Raw genomic sequence first — 8,183 nt, 5'->3', positions numbered from 1 at the left:
CTTGTTCCCAGCACACTGAATGACAACTGCATAGGAAATTTCCTTCATCTAGCCTGTCAGTTACACATCTCATTTCCCCTGTTAGAAACTCCCTTCCTCTGCAGTCTGAAAGGCTCTCATTCCAAATCACCTTGAGAAACGCAGAGCGTAGCACTGTGAGAACGACATCGTGGTTGGTGAGTTGAGAAAAGGGGCGCAAACCTTTCAGAACCTGCTTGGAAGAAGCTGGATGAGAGCTGGCCGCTCCCAAAGAGTTGTGGGTATCACATTGCTCTCCTCTAGCTCGTCAGTTGCACGTGCACATCCCGCGTGGGGCCAGCCTGGCCGTGCTTTCCGCCCATGGCTTCTTTACTCCGTTTCGAATACGGAACACAGAGATCGGGGCAGCATGAAGGCAGCTCTGCGAAAGCGCTATTTCCACGTCTCCAAAATAATTGGCTCCTGGTCTTGAACTCCGTGGCAAAACTCCGCACCCAGAAAGGGCAAGGGGCGTAACACAACTTTCACCTAGCTAGAAGGGCACATAACCATTTCCCATAAGGGCGATATATTTACCAGGCCACCAGTAAGGTTTTGCCAGACACGTGGCTTCACACAGCCTGCCAGACGCAGGGCCACATGCCCGTTACCGATACGTGCGGTTCGGTTATGTAGCTGAAACCACCTGGTGGATGACACATTCAGTATGGGACCACTGCAGGCATTCTTATTAGTGTGCATCACGTTTCTATCCTCTAGCCCATAACGGACTTCTGCATTCCTTCTCGGAGCAACACGTTCCTACATGCCCTCTGTGGAGAGGCATGAGCCTCGTTCCGCCCCTGGGACTTGAGCCCACTTTGCTAGCTTCTCTCAGCTTCTAAAGACCAAAGAGATAGAGTGTCTGTGTATGGAAGTTTCGAAAGGAATCGCTTCAAGTGTCCCACGAGAGGGACAGCATCTGGTCACTAAAGGAGCACTGTGGGGAAACCTTGGTTCCGAGAGCTGACGTCAAAGGGATCCCGTTCCTTAGGAAATTCTTCATGGTGTGAGGGAGGAGAAAGCACAAGCTGCCCTTGGCCTGAGGACCGTGCTTCTGTGGAGCTACAAGTCAGAGGGAGACACCTCTACAGAAACTCCGTGGAGAAGCCTCTGAAATGACAAATCTTTTACCTCTGCCATTAGGCTCAGGGGCAAACGTGTGAACGTAACTTCTGTTTCCCGTGGGACGACCTCCTACAGAGAGACATTGCCATACTTTGCAGAGGTACGCCACCAGCACATGGCCAAGTGCCTTTAAAAGAGTTTGCACCGTGTGGGCTTCAGAGCCAAGCCCTTAGAGCGCGTTATTTGAACCCCTGTGCAAGTCGGGTACCACAGGTCTCGCATAGATGACGCTATGTTCTCGAACCAAGGAGTATGTGGTTCCTTCAGGGAAAGCCACATGGTATACCATGCATCCGCCCAGCCAACCTCAGTCATGAGCCTTTCTGAGCAGGGGAGCAACTCGTCTCCCGTACCAGGGGAAAGGCCTCCTTTGCAGTGGGCTTGAGGCCACAGTGGCAAGAAGTGTTTGTAGCGTTCCCTCGTGTGATCGGAAGTGATCTGTGTGAACACAGGTCACCTTAAGCCTCACTCCAAGGACTTTCTGCAGTCAAGGAACAAACACCAACCCAGGATTTCTTTCTCGCACACGGCAATACACAAACCCCGGAATTCCATGTAGGAGCAGCACCCTGCAACTTGTTTTGGGAAGCCTTTCTCGTCCCGTCCACCTGGGCACCCTTTGCTACGCTGCAATTGCAAGAAGCGTGTAAAATGATGATAGGTTTTCACTCACAGCACTCTTCACCGCATGGGACACTGCCCTCGTTATAACCTCCAGTGTTGAAGGAACCCTCTTGGGTGAAACGCTTGCAGACCCATCCGTCTCCGCTGGGCTTGGCATCGGAAGTCTGCAGGGATTCTTTGGGATGTGTGTCCACCTGGTTTCTCCTGCTCTCCTCTGTATGAGGCTCTGTGCTAGCAAAGGGTTTTAAGGGTGCCGATGCACCACAGTGCCAGACAATATCTGGGACCAAAGACACTATGTGCTGGCCCGACCTCGCTCCTGTTCCCAGTACACTGAAGGACAACTGCATAGGAAATTTTCTTCATCTAGCCTGTCAGGTACACATCCCCTTTACCCTGTGAGCAACTCCCTTCCTGTGCAGTCTGCAGGGCTGTCATTCCATATCAGCTTGAGAAACACGGAACGAAGCACTGTTTGCACACACTTGTGCTTTGCGTGTTGAGAAAAGGTGCGCAAACCTTTCAGCACCTGCTTGGAGCAAGCTGGATGAGAACTGGCCAATCCCGAAAGAATTGTGGGTACCACATGGTTTTCCTCTAGCTCGTCAGTTGCAGGTGCACATCCCGTCTGGGACGAGCCTGCTCGTGCCTCCGGCCAAGGCTTCTTTTATTCTATTTCGAATATGGAACACAGACCTCATGGCAGCATTAAGGCATCTCTGCGAAATTGCTCTTTCCAGCTCTCCAAGATCCCCGAATTCCATGTAGGAGCAGCACCCTTCAACTTGTTGAGGGAAAGCTTCCCCGTCCCGTCCACCTGAGCACCCTTTGCCACATCCACTTCCACGAATCATGTACAAATGATACGCTTCTCACTCACAGCAATCTTCACCGCAGGCGTCCCTGCACTTGGAATGACCGCTGGTGTTGCAGGAACTCTCTCGGGTGAAACGCTTGCAGACGCGTCCGACTCCACAGGGCTGGTACTGGAAATCTGAAAATCTTCCTTGTGATGTGCGTCCACCTGATGGCTACTGCTATTCTTTTTATATGACTCTATGTTAGCCAAGCGTTTTAAGGGATCTGGTGCACCACAGTGCCAGATGATGTCTGGGAACAAAGACACCAGAGGCTCTACCGACCTGGGTCTTGTTCCCAGCACACTGAATGACAACTGCATAGGAAATTTCCTTCATCTAGCCTGTCAGTTACACATCTCATTTCCCCTGTTAGAAACTCCCTTCCTCTGCAGTCTGAAAGGCTCTCATTCCAAATCACCTTGAGAAACGCAGAGCGTAGCACTGTGAGAACGACATCGTGGTTGGTGAGTTGAGAAAAGGGGCGCAAACCTTTCAGAACCTGCTTGGAAGAAGCTGGATGAGAGCTGGCCGCTCCCAAAGAGTTGTGGGTATCACATTGCTCTCCTCTAGCTCGTCAGTTGCACGTGCACATCCCGCGTGGGGCCAGCCTGGCCGTGCTTTCCGCCCATGGCTTCTTTACTCCGTTTCGAATACGGAACACAGAGATCGGGGCAGCATGAAGGCAGCTCTGCGAAAGCGCTATTTCCACGTCTCCAAAATAATTGGCTCCTGGTCTTGAACTCCGTGGCAAAACTCCGCACCCAGAAAGGGCAAGGGGCGTAACACAACTTTCACCTAGCTAGAAGGGCACATAACCATTTCCCATAAGGGCGATATATTTACCAGGCCACCAGTAAGGTTTTGCCAGACACGTGGCTTCACACAGCCTGCCAGACGCAGGGCCACATGCCCGTTACCGATACGTGCGGTTCGGTTATGTAGCTGAAACCACCTGGTGGATGACACATTCAGTATGGGACCACTGCAGGCATTCTTATTAGTGTGCATCACGTTTCTATCCTCTAGCCCATAACGGACTTCTGCATTCCTTCTCGGAGCAACACGTTCCTACATGCCCTCTGTGGAGAGGCATGAGCCTCGTTCCGCCCCTGGGACTTGAGCCCACTTTGCTAGCTTCTCTCAGCTTCTAAAGACCAAAGAGATAGAGTGTCTGTGTATGGAAGTTTCGAAAGGAATCGCTTCAAGTGTCCCACGAGAGGGACAGCATCTGGTCACTAAAGGAGCACTGTGGGGAAACCTTGGTTCCGAGAGCTGACGTCAAAGGGATCCCGTTCCTTAGGAAATTCTTCATGGTGTGAGGGAGGAGAAAGCACAAGCTGCCCTTGGCCTGAGGACCGTGCTTCTGTGGAGCTACAAGTCAGAGGGAGACACCTCTACAGAAACTCCGTGGAGAAGCCTCTGAAATGACAAATCTTTTACCTCTGCCATTAGGCTCAGGGGCAAACGTGTGAACGTAACTTCTGTTTCCCGTGGGACGACCTCCTACAGGGAGACATTGCCATACTTTGCAGAGGTACGCCACCAGCACATGGCCAAGTGCCTTTAAAAGAGTTTGCACCGTGTGGGCTTCAGAGCCAAGCCCTTAGAGCGCGTTATTTGAACCCCTGTGCAAGTCGGGTACCACAGGTCTCGCATAGATGACGCTATGTTCTCGAACCAAGGAGTATGTGGTTCCTTCAGGGAAAGCCACATGGTATACCATGCATCCGCCCAGCCAACCTCAGTCATGAGCCTTTCTGAGCAGGGGAGCAACTCGTCTCCCGTACCAGGGGAAAGGCCTCCTTTGCAGTGGGCTTGAGGCCACAGTGGCAAGAAGTGTTTGTAGCGTTCCCTCGTGTGATCGGAAGTGATCTGTGTGAACACAGGTCACCTTAAGCCTCACTCCAAGGACTTTCTGCAGTCAAGGAACAAACACCAACCCAGGATTTCTTTCTCGCACACGGCAATACACAAACCCCGGAATTCCATGTAGGAGCAGCACCCTGCAACTTGTTTTGGGAAGCCTTTCTCGTCCCGTCCACCTGGGCACCCTTTGCTACGCTGCAATTGCAAGAAGCGTGTAAAATGATGATAGGTTTTCACTCACAGCACTCTTCACCGCATGGGACACTGCCCTCGTTATAACCTCCAGTGTTGAAGGAACCCTCTTGGGTGAAACGCTTGCAGACCCATCCGTCTCCGCTGGGCTTGGTATCGGAAGTCTGCAGGGATTCTTTGGGATGTGTGTCCACCTGGTTTCTCCTGCTCTCCTCTGTATGAGGCTCTGTGCTAGCAAAGGGTTTTAAGGGTGCCGATGCACCACAGTGCCAGACAATATCTGGGACCAAAGACACTATGTGCTGGCCCGACCTCGCTCCTGTTCCCAGTACACTGAAGGACAACTGCATAGGAAATTTTCTTCATCTAGCCTGTCAGGTACACATCCCCTTTACCCTGTGAGCAACTCCCTTCCTGTGCAGTCTGCAGGGCTGTCATTCCATATCAGCTTGAGAAACACGGAACGAAGCACTGTTTGCACACACTTGTGCTTTGCGTGTTGAGAAAAGGTGCGCAAACCTTTCAGCACCTGCTTGGAGCAAGCTGGATGAGAACTGGCCAATCCCGAAAGAATTGTGGGTACCACATGGTTTTCCTCTAGCTCGTCAGTTGCAGGTGCACATCCCGTCTGGGACGAGCCTGCTCGTGCCTCCGGCCAAGGCTTCTTTTATTCTATTTCGAATATGGAACACAGACCTCATGGCAGCATTAAGGCATCTCTGCGAAATTGCTCTTTCCAGCTCTCCAAGATCCCCGAATTCCATGTAGGAGCAGCACCCTTCAACTTGTTGAGGGAAAGCTTCCCCGTCCCGTCCACCTGAGCACCCTTTGCCACATCCACTTCCACGAATCATGTACAAATGATACGCTTCTCACTCACAGCAATCTTCACCGCAGGCGTCCCTGCACTTGGAATGACCGCTGGTGTTGCAGGAACTCTCTCGGGTGAAACGCTTGCAGACGCGTCCGACTCCACAGGGCTGGTACTGGAAATCTGAAAATCTTCCTTGTGATGTGCGTCCACCTGATGGCTACTGCTATTCTTTTTATATGACTCTATGTTAGCCAAGCGTTTTAAGGGATCTGGTGCACCACAGTGCCAGATGATGTCTGGGAACAAAGACACCAGAGGCTCTACCGACCTGGGTCTTGTTCCCAGCACACTGAATGACAACTGCATAGGAAATTTCCTTCATCTAGCCTGTCAGTTACACATCTCATTTCCCCTGTTAGAAACTCCCTTCCTCTGCAGTCTGAAAGGCTCTCATTCCAAATCACCTTGAGAAACGCAGAGCGTAGCACTGTGAGAACGACATCGTGGTTGGTGAGTTGAGAAAAGGGGCGCAAACCTTTCAGAACCTGCTTGGAAGAAGCTGGATGAGAGCTGGCCGCTCCCAAAGAGTTGTGGGTATCACATTGCTCTCCTCTAGCTCGTCAGTTGCACGTGCACATCCCGCGTGGGGCCAGCCTGGCCGTGCTTTCCGCCCATGGCTTCTTTACTCCGTTTCGAATACGGAACACAGAGATCGGGGCAGCATGAAGGCAGCTCTGCGAAAGCGCTATTTCCACGTCTCCAAAATAATTGGCTCCTGGTCTTGAACTCCGTGGCAAAACTCCGCACCCAGAAAGGGCAAGGGGCGTAACACAACTTTCACCTAGCTAGAAGGGCACATAACCATTTCCCATAAGGGCGATATATTTACCAGGCCACCAGTAAGGTTTTGCCAGACACGTGGCTTCACACAGCCTGCCAGACGCAGGGCCACATGCCCGTTACCGATACGTGCGGTTCGGTTATGTAGCTGAAACCACCTGGTGGATGACACATTCAGTATGGGACCACTGCAGGCATTCTTATTAGTGTGCATCACGTTTCTATCCTCTAGCCCATAACGGACTTCTGCATTCCTTCTCGGAGCAACACGTTCCTACATGCCCTCTGTGGAGAGGCATGAGCCTCGTTCCGCCCCTGGGACTTGAGCCCACTTTGCTAGCTTCTCTCAGCTTCTAAAGACCAAAGAGATAGAGTGTCTGTGTATGGAAGTTTCGAAAGGAATCGCTTCAAGTGTCCCACGAGAGGGACAGCATCTGGTCACTAAAGGAGCACTGTGGGGAAACCTTGGTTCCGAGAGCTGACGTCAAAGGGATCCCGTTCCTTAGGAAATTCTTCATGGTGTGAGGGAGGAGAAAGCACAAGCTGCCCTTGGCCTGAGGACCGTGCTTCTGTGGAGCTACAAGTCAGAGGGAGACACCTCTACAGAAACTCCGTGGAGAAGCCTCTGAAATGACAAATCTTTTACCTCTGCCATTAGGCTCAGGGGCAAACGTGTGAACGTAACTTCTGTTTCCCGTGGGACGACCTCCTACAGGGAGACATTGCCATACTTTGCAGAGGTACGCCACCAGCACATGGCCAAGTGCCTTTAAAAGAGTTTGCACCGTGTGGGCTTCAGAGCCAAGCCCTTAGAGCGCGTTATTTGAACCCCTGTGCAAGTCGGGTACCACAGGTCTCGCATAGATGACGCTATGTTCTCGAACCAAGGAGTATGTGGTTCCTTCAGGGAAAGCCACATGGTATACCATGCATCCGCCCAGCCAACCTCAGTCATGAGCCTTTCTGAGCAGGGGAGCAACTCGTCTCCCGTACCAGGGGAAAGGCCTCCTTTGCAGTGGGCTTGAGGCCACAGTGGCAAGAAGTGTTTGTAGCGTTCCCTCGTGTGATCGGAAGTGATCTGTGTGAACACAGGTCACCTTAAGCCTCACTCCAAGGACTTTCTGCAGTCAAGGAACAAACACCAACCCAGGATTTCTTTCTCGCACACGGCAATACACAAACCCCGGAATTCCATGTAGGAGCAGCACCCTGCAACTTGTTTTGGGAAGCCTTTCTCGTCCCGTCCACCTGGGCACCCTTTGCTACGCTGCAATTGCAAGAAGCGTGTAAAATGATGATAGGTTTTCACTCACAGCACTCTTCACCGCATGGGACACTGCCCTCGTTATAACCTCCAGTGTTGAAGGAACCCTCTTGGGTGAAACGCTTGCAGACCCATCCGTCTCCGCTGGGCTTGGTATCGGAAGTCTGCAGGGATTCTTTGGGATGTGTGTCCACCTGGTTTCTCCTGCTCTCCTCTGTATGAGGCTCTGTGCTAGCAAAGGGTTTTAAGGGTGCCGATGCACCACAGTGCCAGACAATATCTGGGACCAAAGACACTATGTGCTGGCCCGACCTCGCTCCTGTTCCCAGTACACTGAAGGACAACTGCATAGGAAATTTTCTTCATCTAGCCTGTCAGGTACACATCCCCTTTACCCTGTGAGCAACTCCCTTCCTGTGCAGTCTGCAGGGCTGTCATTCCATATCAGCTTGAGAAACACGGAACGAAGCACTGTTTGCACACACTTGTGCTTTGCGTGTTGAGAAAAGGTGCGCAAACCTTTCAGCACCTGCTTGGAGCAAGCTGGATGAGAACTGGCCAATCCCGAAAGAATTGT

Source organism: Balaenoptera ricei, chromosome X, assembly GCF_028023285.1.
Source record: "Balaenoptera ricei isolate mBalRic1 chromosome X, mBalRic1.hap2, whole genome shotgun sequence".
In the NCBI taxonomy this organism is placed as follows: domain Eukaryota; kingdom Metazoa; phylum Chordata; class Mammalia; order Artiodactyla; family Balaenopteridae; genus Balaenoptera; species Balaenoptera ricei.
This window is presented reverse-complemented; position numbering follows the sequence as displayed.